We start from the raw sequence: 10,891 nt of genomic DNA on the forward strand, positions 1-10,891 counted from the left end.
ACCGCCGTAGCCGAATGGAATCGTGAGTGATTACAATTAGGTCGAATCTGTGTGCATGAATCATCAAATGATAGAACAAGTTTTTTCTAATATCGGTCGCCCGACAAGCACCATCAAAAGAAATACAGTCTGTCTCAGAAGAAAATAACTGGTTTTTTCTTGTAACTTCAAGATATATTTCGTTCTGCTTTTTGCTGCATAATAGTCCCACTCCAGGGCTACGACGCTAGTGCTAACTCAGGTTAGTATCGTTCGAAACTTTCCCGTAAACGCAACCAAACAAAAATGAGTGAGAAGTACGCGAAGCGTTTTGCGGCGGTATTTTTATGCACGCATTCGAAAGAGCCGAAATTATCTTACGCCGTGGCTGCAAAAGTGATTAAAAAATAAAAAAAGTTTGTTGTGATGTGGAATCAGCGGTGTAAGGTGTACAAAAATGTTGATGACTTTTCCGAGCACGGCTTGAAGCGAGTGACGACAAAACAGCAGGATAAAGTGATCGTCCAACTTTTTAAGCGGGGCCCTTCTTTGTGACTAGGCCAAACACACACAATTCTTGCTAAAAAGGGAATGGATGTGAGTAGCAACACCATCGAACGTCGACTGAAGGAGGCGAACATATCCTACTGTCCCACATCATTAAAACCACTGCTCTCAGAAAAAAACATTGAGAGACCACAAAACAAGAAAATGGCGCCACAGTATTGGACTGGTCTTTCCAGTCCCCAGACGCCAACCCCATTGAAAATGCGTAGGGAGCTATGAAAACGCATCTTGCCGGAAGGCCAGTCCACGATTTAAAGCAACTCGTGCGTGAAGTTCGCAAAATCTAGTCCTGTTTGTCGACGAGCTACGCAGAAAAGCTGGTTCAAAGCATGAAAAAGATGCCAGGCTATACTCGAAAACGATGAAGTCTACACGGTTTATTGAGTAATTGCGACTCGTAGTTTTGTACATAGTTACTTTCGTGTAAAAAATTTAAATATATATCTTTTATACTTCATGAATAATCGCTTTTCCCTTTTTCTGCAACAGACTGTTCATATTGACCATAACGGTATTAATTGTAGCCTTCCGAGATAAAATGGTGTTATGAAAATGCTTATTGGTTTCACGCTCAACTGCGCCCCATACGTAGTTATCTAGTAGATTAAGGGCGTTGAGCGGCCATAAGTTCACTGATATGTGGTAATGGAAATTTTCAGCCATCTAATCTTTTGCCGCCATCGCTCTGTGTGAAGGAGCAAAGTCTTGCTAAAAGATCTATGGGCTGTCACAGTGTACACTATCAATCCTGGGTTTCACTTCTGTCTTTTGAACCTCGATATATACAGCAGAATTCATTCGAAATCCTTGAATAAGTAATTGTGGTGGCATTACATATTTTTTGTTGCTCACCAAATCTAAACCCATAACAGAGGCTGGAAATGTCGAACAGGAACCTCCACGTAAACAAGACCCTTTTTAGGATTGGAACAGAGCCATATGTCATTTCTTCGTGGTTTTTTGGACCTCAATGATCGCTTTCATTTGTTGAATGAATTCTGCAGATCGGACAATGTCAGAACGCTCCTCGTGTTTTTTGAGTTTTGCAGTTCCAGTTCATGGCGAACCTTATGAACGAATGAACGGACACACTTATGATAATTAGAGATTTTGCCATCGGTGTGATTTGCACATAAAACGACGATAACTGTATGTCTCTTCATTTCTTGAGTTATGTTGTAGTCCTTCATGTCTTATCAGAAAAAGAGCAAAAAGTTTCCAAAAATAAATAAAATTTTTCTGAAACTTATTGTTATTATGCGAAAACAAAAGATTGAATACCTCTGTTGATGAAAAAGAGCACAGAAACAATAAAAAATCATGTTGGAAAAAGTGTCCCGTGCGAGAGTGATCAAAATTTTATTTAAAAAAATAGTACAAATACATATATTAAAAATAAAAGCAAGCCATTTATAAGATACGTCGATGCTCAACATTTTCCAAATAAGTCGCATTTAATTATTGCCTCAGGTTCGCTGATATCGGCGTTTGAATTGTTGGCCGCGAGAACCACTTCTGTTTTGTCTCGTGCGAATGAGTTGGTTTGAAGTTATCTGGAAGACTAAAAATTATCACCAATTACAAATAAAAATAAATTAATAATAAATTAATAAAAATAAAAAAATTTCAGAATACAGTTTTTTTCAGTTTGGAAGTGTGCGTAGGTCTCGTTCGACGTGATGGAGATGCCCATGTACTTGCGCATTATTTTAAAGAAACATAATAAATCTGATTTGTTTTTACCATTTTTAATTTTATTTTATTTTTTTGATTTTATTTTTTATTTATTTTTCAACATTTTCGGTTCTTAGAATTAATTCATATTTATAATTTTAAACATCTACATTTCTTTAACTAAATTTTTGTTTTGTAAGGTATAAAAGGAACAATGACATTTCTTTTATTGAATGTACGCTAATAAATATTTAGGTTGGACACATAAATTAATGCGTGATTGAAAAAAATATTTTTAAATAGTAGTACATTTTTTAATTATGCCTTTAATTGGTATTTTCGAGTTGTCAAAATTTTATAGCAGTAGATTTTATTTACTGAAATGCATTCTGTGCAGTTGAAGGTTTCCTTTGTATAGATACATATGTATATATGTATTGTGATAAGTATTTCATAATCGTATGCATAATATTCGAAATACATTTCCATATCCTTTTTTATATATATGTACGTATATATGCTCATAAGGGTATAGTTTTAGAGTCTTTAAAAAACCAGTTGCGAAACTATGAAAAAGAAATGAAAATTATATTGGACGCAGGCCTACTTTAAATTTCAAAAATGCATTATGTTAATCCTTCAAGGCCTAATCATGTTTTTTCAGAATCAGTCGCAGGGTATGGGTGCTGAGATTACTTAAGCTTTTATCTACCGTGAGTCAAACTTGGTAATAAATAGAAAATAATCGTATAAAAAAATCATTGACTTCTTTTCGCCTAAGAAAAAAATCAAAAGAACTTAGGAAGAGTTCAATTGTGGACTTCTTGAATAAAAAACAACGTATTCCGGTAATGAGTGGACTGATGATATTAAAGTGGCATATCTTAGAACGCTTAGATCATTGATTGGCAAGATGCAAGGCAATCAAATTAGTTGTTTTTGCTATTAGGTGACTTTAGAAAAGTCATTGGAACCGTAATTTCTACTACAGCTTTTCTTTGAACAAGTCACATTACACCAACAATCACGAACGTAATAACTCGAACGTTAACACCAAAGCTGTATTACTTTTGATTTAAATAATGCCCTTGATGGAATTGAAATTTACCTTCTCTGATTCTGGTTGAATGCTTTAAAAAAGGAATATTTCATTAGCGATGAGTGTAGCGTGACCTTGGCACACACATGAAGGAAAACACTCAAATCGATTTCAGAGACATCTTAAATGACACCCAGAGCACGAGTTGGCCGAAAGCTACTTATCCGAAATCAAAAATTCAGCCAGTGTTTTAAACTATTGACTTGAGCTAAATCTGGATTACTACGTACTACCATTCGGAAGTGCACAGGTCCAAAGCCCCGGGCACGAAACACCAATTGATAGAAAAAGATTTTTCAAACAGCAGTCGCTGCTCAGCAAACAATGGCAAACCGGCCAATTGTATTTCCGTCATGAAAAAAACTCCTCATAAAAAACCAACCACCATTTGGGACGGCGTAAAACCGCAGGTCCCTCCGTGTAGAAATACTTCAAGATGCACATCGGAAATAGGAGGAGGAGTTCGGATCACCACAAAAAGGGTGGAAGAGACAATTACATATATATAGGCACTCAGCCTTGAAATCCAACAAAGAATCTCTCTTGCCAACAAGTGCTACTTTGGACTAAGTAGGGAATTGAGTAGTAATGGGCAAGACTGCGGAAGATTTCTGGACCTTTGCACGTTGGCGATGGAACGATGAGCTGTATGAGCTCTACGACGACATAGACATAGCGCAGCGAATAAAGATCCAGCGGCTACGTTGGCTGGGTCATGTCGTCCGAATGGATACAAGCGCTCCGGCTCTGAAAGTATGCGGTACCAGCTGGTGGTAGCAGAGGAAGAGGAAGGCCTCATTTGCATTGGAAAGATCAGGTGGAGAAGGACTTGGATTCATATGGTGTATCCAAATGGCGCCGGTTAGCTGGCGCGCTTTGTTAAACTCGGCCAAAATCGCGTAAACGGTTATCGCGCCAATCAAGAAGAAGAAGAAAAGACACACTTTTCAATTTCATCTTCAATGGTCTTAGTCATCAGTCTTGTGTCTTCAGTCATCTTTACCTGTTATTTACTTCTGTAAAGTGTGAGTTCATCAGAGTTCGTGACCTTAGCGTAGACTTACATTAAATTTATATTTTTCCACAAAACCTTGGAGATAACGATAAAATGAAATTTAATTTCAAGAAATGCCCTTTTTTGTCTGACGTGGGCTTGTTGTTATTTCATTTCTGTTTTTTTATTTATGTTTTATTTTTATTATTTTTTTTATTTGATTATTATTTTTTAATTATTAAACAAATTTTTATATTAATTTCAACGATCATCAATGCGATTTCTGATATTGATAAATATTTTTCAAGAAAAGTCCGTTTACTTTATGAACACACCTCGTAAATGCTTGTGTGTTATAGATGAACAGTTCACAAAAAAAACCAGTTAAGCAAAAAACAATGGCAGCGTCATAATGTGGGGATTTGATATGAAGTAGGACCTATTAATCTCATGATCAATGAAATGGACAAATTATTTACAAGGATTTGCTTCATGAAGGGATGCTACCATTTGCTGAGGATAATATGCCACTTCAATAAAACAACATTTTTACAAAATAAATACTGTTATGTTTAATGTTATGGGTTGGCCAGGTCACCCAACCATACCCCACTGAAAACCTTTGGGGAAGTTTAAGGAAGCGAATCGGGTAGGAAATATTCAAAAATAAGAACGATTTATGGGGAAAAACCAAAGAATTCCAGGAATCTGCTGCACTATTATTAATTCTATGCCAAAACGAAAAGCCGATAATTTAAATTTAATTTAATTTTAATTTTTAATAAAATCACTAAGTTTCGATCGTTAACTATTAAAGGGATATTATTATTAAAATAAATCGTAAAAAATATTATTAAAATAAAAAAAACTATTAGACAAAAAAAAAAAAAATAAAATAAACAATAGATTTGACTTGTTAAGTTTGAAATTCCTGCATTTTAATGTAATATTTGAAGTGATACTCACTCATATTTGTAGCTTCTTAATGCTCGCTAGTAGAAGTGTAGTAAAAGACTGAATTTTTCAACGAAAGATCAGCACTTTTTGATCTAAACTTAAAGCTTACTAAGGTCGTAGTAGTTTTCTCAAAAGTCCGCAAATATGTATGTAATTATGTATGTAAATATATGTGTGTGTATGCATGTATGGAAATACCAAACAACTGCGTGATTAAGGGGTATAAAATTTCATAATATTAAGCGTACCTAAGGGCGATATTCTTCAATATTTATAGATATTTGTATTTAGTCGAGAACAAGAATTTAGAAAAATGCGTTGTCTATTATCTAAATCGGATTTTTTTACTGTTTTACGTTTACATTCAAAAATTTAGTAGGCTTGCAGGTAACCAGATTGAGGCTTAAAAGCACTTTATTGCACTAATGCAAAGTTCATATACTCTAAAATTACATTTCTTTTTGTTCATCTTCTCTTTCATACTATTTTTTTGTATTTTTATTTTTTGCATTTTGCATTTTGTGTTTTTGCTTTTTTAATTTCAATTGTTATTACTTTCAGTAATTGTGGCCTTGGATTTTTATTTAAATTACTTGTGGTACAATTATCTAAATTAATACTTCAAATTTCAACAAATTCGTTATTACTTAGTATGCGCATATCCACTCTATCAAATTTACATAATATTTTTTTATTATTTGTTTATTTTTTCTTACTTAATTAGTTTTTTTTGTATCTTGGACTATCATAAACGCTTGCATTCATTAATTAACTTCTCTAAGCTCAATTTACCGTTAACTTACATATTCGAAAACTAAACTTCAACAATTCTTATTTATGTATATCTATTCCAGATTAAATAAATATTAAATACCAATAAAATAATAAATATATAAAGAAATGCGGCGATCTTCTCTACAGTTAATCTGAATATTTGCTATGTCTTTGAAAATGGTAAGGTTTTTTGTTTTTAACAATTACTAGCATAGACAGAGTAAATTTCATATACTTATGCTATCATTATAAAGGGTTTTCCAATCACAGGTGTTATTTAAATATATAAAAGTCTATCGAGAGATGATTAACGATTTTTTATGGGCGGAATTGGATGGTATTGATCTGGACAACGTTTATTTTCAACAAGACGACGCGACATGCCACACAAACAACGAAACCATTGATATTTTACGGGGAAAGTTTCCGGACCGTGTTATCTCTCGAAGAGGTGATCACAATTGGTAACCGAGATCTTGTGATTAAACAACATGTGACTTTTTTCTTTGGGGCCACATGGCGTAGACCCAAGAGCCAACAGCCCAGGGTCGATTCAAGACCTCAAAGATGAAATTCGTGAGGCTATCGAGGACATAGGGCAGCCATTTTACAATTCGGTTATGGAAATTTCATGAAAACGACATTGTCCTGTAAGCGTGGTCGTGGTGGTCATTTGCCTGATGTTATTTTCCACTATTAACGGCATACCTTCCTCTTTATAATGAAATAAAGATCCGATCATTTATATAAAAAATAGCATTTTTCTTTGAATATCAAAATAACACCTCTTATTGGAAAACCCTTTACTATATGCATAAAGGCCCAGAGCTAATGCGTGCTCTTTTAATTTAACGCTCGCTAAGCGAATCGTACGCGTGGCAATAGAGTAAATGCGAGTCATTACGTGAGATGAACGCGTATGAAATCAACGCTGATGTCAATCACGAATAAAATTTTATATACAATATTAGTCATAAAAACAATTTTTTGTTTGCTATTTAGAAGTGTTTGTCGCAGCTTGAAGTATCATTCAGTATAAAATTTTAAACGATTTTGCTTGATAAATAAGTTTCTTGATTCATGCGCTTTGAGCGCTGCTGTTTGCTGCATTTGCGCTTCGTCGTATAATTCATAGTTTTTGACCACAACAAAACCATGACATTACTGCCAGAAAATACCAATTTTCATTATTTCCGCTCTGCGTGACCTTGCGTTGTTGATTCATGGATATATAGTTAGCTATATCCATCTACCTGTAGTCCGGAAGTAATAATTTAGGGTTGATAGAAAGTTCACGAGAGAATAAAGCTCTCCCAAGCCTTCCACCTAAATTGGATCTATCTGCGAACGAATTCACGGTAATCGGTACTCAATTTTACAACTTGTTTGAAGGAAGGAGGATGATGGAATACGGAGGATCCCAAAGGATCTTTGAATACGTCACAGCTGACACATTGGGTGCATAGAGTTGCCATGACAGCCATTATCAAAGGGCCCTCACACGACAAATAGGTATGCATTTTTACCCACTGTATACAGGTAGGTAGGTAGGTGCAATAGTTAAAGTACCAGTCTGGCACTCCTCAAGTAGCACTAAAATTCTATAGCAAGCTAGAGCTTTGGATGTAATGGAGCATATTGATGGGATGTAGGTTGACGCACTGCCCAAGGCTGTCGAAGTGGGAAGCAACCACTAACCTTAGTCGTCTAGCTGTCAAACAGAGAAAATGCTCAACAGTCTCCTTCTCTGAAAGGTCCCCACCGCTTCTGCAATGAGGGTTAAATGGTAAAACTGGTTTTACCGCGTGTGTGCCGATCGTCCAATGACCGGTAAACACAGCTACTAGTTTGGAAATTGAATGGCGTGGAGTCCGCAGGACTTTCAGAGTCCTCCGTCTTTGAACTGGGGCCACAGGGTCTGCGAAATAACAAATGAAGAAATGGAGCTCCACCTTTTCTACGCTTTCCTGAGAAATAAGTTGTGCAATTCCCCTTTAACAACAGTCAGGGGGATGCCGATGACCGGGTAGGAGGTCTCTGACACCAACTCAGTACGCTTCCTGGCAAGCTCATCATCAATTTCATTTCACTCTATGTTCCTATATCCTGGAACCCAGATCAGAGAAATGTTACCTCCACACCCACCTGGATCTGCACCATTCTTAAAAATATGCTTTTTTTATGAATTCCCATTCATAAAATGTGTTTAATTTAAAAATTAAGCCGAACTTGAAGCACCCTGCACTCTCCACGTCCAACGCAGAACGCTATAGCATTGGTCATATGGCCGCCAAATGGAGAGCTTCCTCAAATAATAGTTTTTGCGAATGCTCCAGAGTTGAAGATAGACAAATTCTATAAACATTTTTTGGAATGAGGCCAACACTGGTACACATATCGGATATAAAGTAACCTTAGGGAGCGCCGTGGTTAGATAGCTGTTAGTTTCTTGCCATTTGCATTCAAGGCTACATTTCATTGTTAAATATTTTAGTTATATATGCGTGTACATATGTATGTATGTATGTAGGTAGGTATGGTACATATATTTACGACTAGTAAGGAACAAGAGTTTTTTTGCCTCATAAGTACACTCTATGATGCTTAGTTTTTGTTTTTGTAGTAGAAAGTTGAAAAGTTTACAAGTAAAATGGAAAATTTTTATTTGATGTACGAGTATTTATTAAAATTCTTTTTTAATGTAATACATTTTTTTGCTACAATGCATTGGTGTTTGCAGGTACTTTCGGAGATTTGTAATTCGATATAATAATTTTTTCTTTTCAATTTTTCGGTTTGATTTCTACAAATGTGCATATTTTTTAGCAAAGTGGCAAAAACATACTTACTTTTTAATGGCAAAGAAGTACAAGTATACGAATGTAGATGCACAAAAGTATCTGATTTCTTACAATACGCTTGAATTTTTTGTTTTTAATTGCTTTTTTTGGTTTTGTTTTTCGCATAATTGAAATTTTCAGCAGCATATATTGATGTAGTACACATCTAAGGGTATATATGTATGTATGTGTGTATTCATTTCAGGGATGATTGTGTGTATGTATTACATTACTGATATATCGCTTAAATATTAGGAAAAGTTAATGCTTAAGGAATTGGGGAAAAGTGAAAAATCGCATGCAATGAACATAAAGTTTTCGTCAGCGTTCAATTTGATTATGTTTTTAGAAGGTCTGCATTAACAAGAATGTGTGGTTTCAAAAACTCTATTGTTCAACTTTTTACTTCGCTAAATCCTATTTCGTCAATGCTTAAAATTTCCCAAAACAAAAAGAAAAGAAAGAACTTCGCAACCGCTTTTGTGCGATATTAATTTTCAGCTCGAGCTTGGTTAGGCTTCCTTTACCGGTTGGCACTGACGAATAAATCTGGTGGTTTTATTGCATCTCACAAAAGTTGTAGATCTATATACAGTCACTCACACCTTATTTGATACAGATACGGTTTTTTGGTAAAGTGTTCTATATTTCACAATATTTTGCGAACATGGAAAAACTGAGTATTGCATTTCTCAGCATAAAATACAAAACAAGTTACAGTGTAAAGTACCGTTATTACCGGCGCAAGTTTCAAAAAACAAAATTGTATTTGTAGTAAGCGTGAGTTTGTAGAGGAGCTTGACATAAGGTCTCGTCAAATACTCATTTTTATAGATATTTTTTAGAAATTTTCTTTTTAAGAAAATACGAGTAATATGCAATCGTTTTGATTTTATCGTATGTTTTTTATAGATATTTTTAGTAATTTTTTTTTTAAGAAAATAATATGTGATCGTTTTGATTTTATAGTACGTGAGCGTCAATACATCGCTGGTAGCGGTCCTTCCACTGCAGGAAACATTTTTTAAACTCATGCGCCGGAATCGCGTTCAATTCGGCTGTCACAGTCGAAACGCCTCCCTTTCAGCTTTCACGACTCCCGCACATTGTAATACGTTAAATTTAACTCTTCACTGATCTCACGTAGACTAGCACGACGGTCAATGTTCAAAAATTTACGAACCCGGTACACATCTTCGTCTGTTTGCGTCGTCGAAGGCCTTCCTGATCGCTGTTCGTCTTCGACGTCCGCCAGGCCTTCTTTGAACGGCTTGTGCCACCGTTTTACCTGGGCACTGGACAGAGATTGGTCTCCGTAAGCCTCCTTGAGTAGCCCAATGGTTTCGGTACTCGTTTTGTTTAGCTTTACGCAAAATTTGATCGAGTAACGTTGCTCAAACGATCGCTGCATTTTCGCCACTGCAAAATCCTAACACACTTTTAAAACAGCTTTCACGCGCGGAGCAATGTTGACTGCACCGCTGTTGCCAGTGAACTGGGACCGGTTTCTAGTGGAAGGGGAAGGTCCAACGATCATTTTCTTCCACCAGCCGATTCGGTTGATCGCTTGACAGTCGCTCCGCGCGGGAAGGCTCATTACTTTTCAATCAAACCCTGTATAACAGTCCCCACATTGTTGAAACTCGTGCACAATCACCGGATTTGAACATCATCGAAAATTTATGGTCGGTTTTGAAGACAAATACAAGAAAATATGACATCCACAACAGATCTGATCTTAAAAAGGCGGTACTTGAAGAGTGGAACCAAATTAGTCCAGAATACACAAACAAAAACAAAAAAAAAAATGGTTGACTCCATGCCACGTAGACTTCAAGCTGTAATTAATAATAAAGGATACCAAACAATTACCTTACAAAAGTGCCTTAAAATTTAAAAAAATACATAGAAATATTGGATTGGAGAATAAGTCCATAGCGTTTTTATTTTTTCTTTTATTTTGCAACGATTTGTTTGCTGTTTGGCAAAGGCTAAGTATTCATTCGA

General features: G+C 35.7%; 1 long non-coding RNA gene across 1 annotated transcript; it reads right to left on the reverse strand.

The window, feature by feature from the left end:
- Positions 1–1,864: 1,864 nt before the first annotated feature.
- LOC129244919 (uncharacterized) lies at positions 1,865–2,219 on the reverse strand. The gene is made up of 2 exons (XR_008582391.1): positions 2,182–2,219; positions 1,865–2,107 (listed from the first exon to the last, which is right to left on the reverse strand). It is a non-coding gene; the product is annotated as an uncharacterized LOC129244919 (long non-coding RNA).
- Between the last annotated feature and the right edge of the window lie 8,672 nt (positions 2,220–10,891).

Source organism: Anastrepha obliqua, chromosome 4 (genome assembly GCF_027943255.1).
Source record: "Anastrepha obliqua isolate idAnaObli1 chromosome 4, idAnaObli1_1.0, whole genome shotgun sequence".
In the NCBI taxonomy this organism is placed as follows: Eukaryota; Metazoa; Arthropoda; class Insecta; order Diptera; family Tephritidae; genus Anastrepha; species Anastrepha obliqua.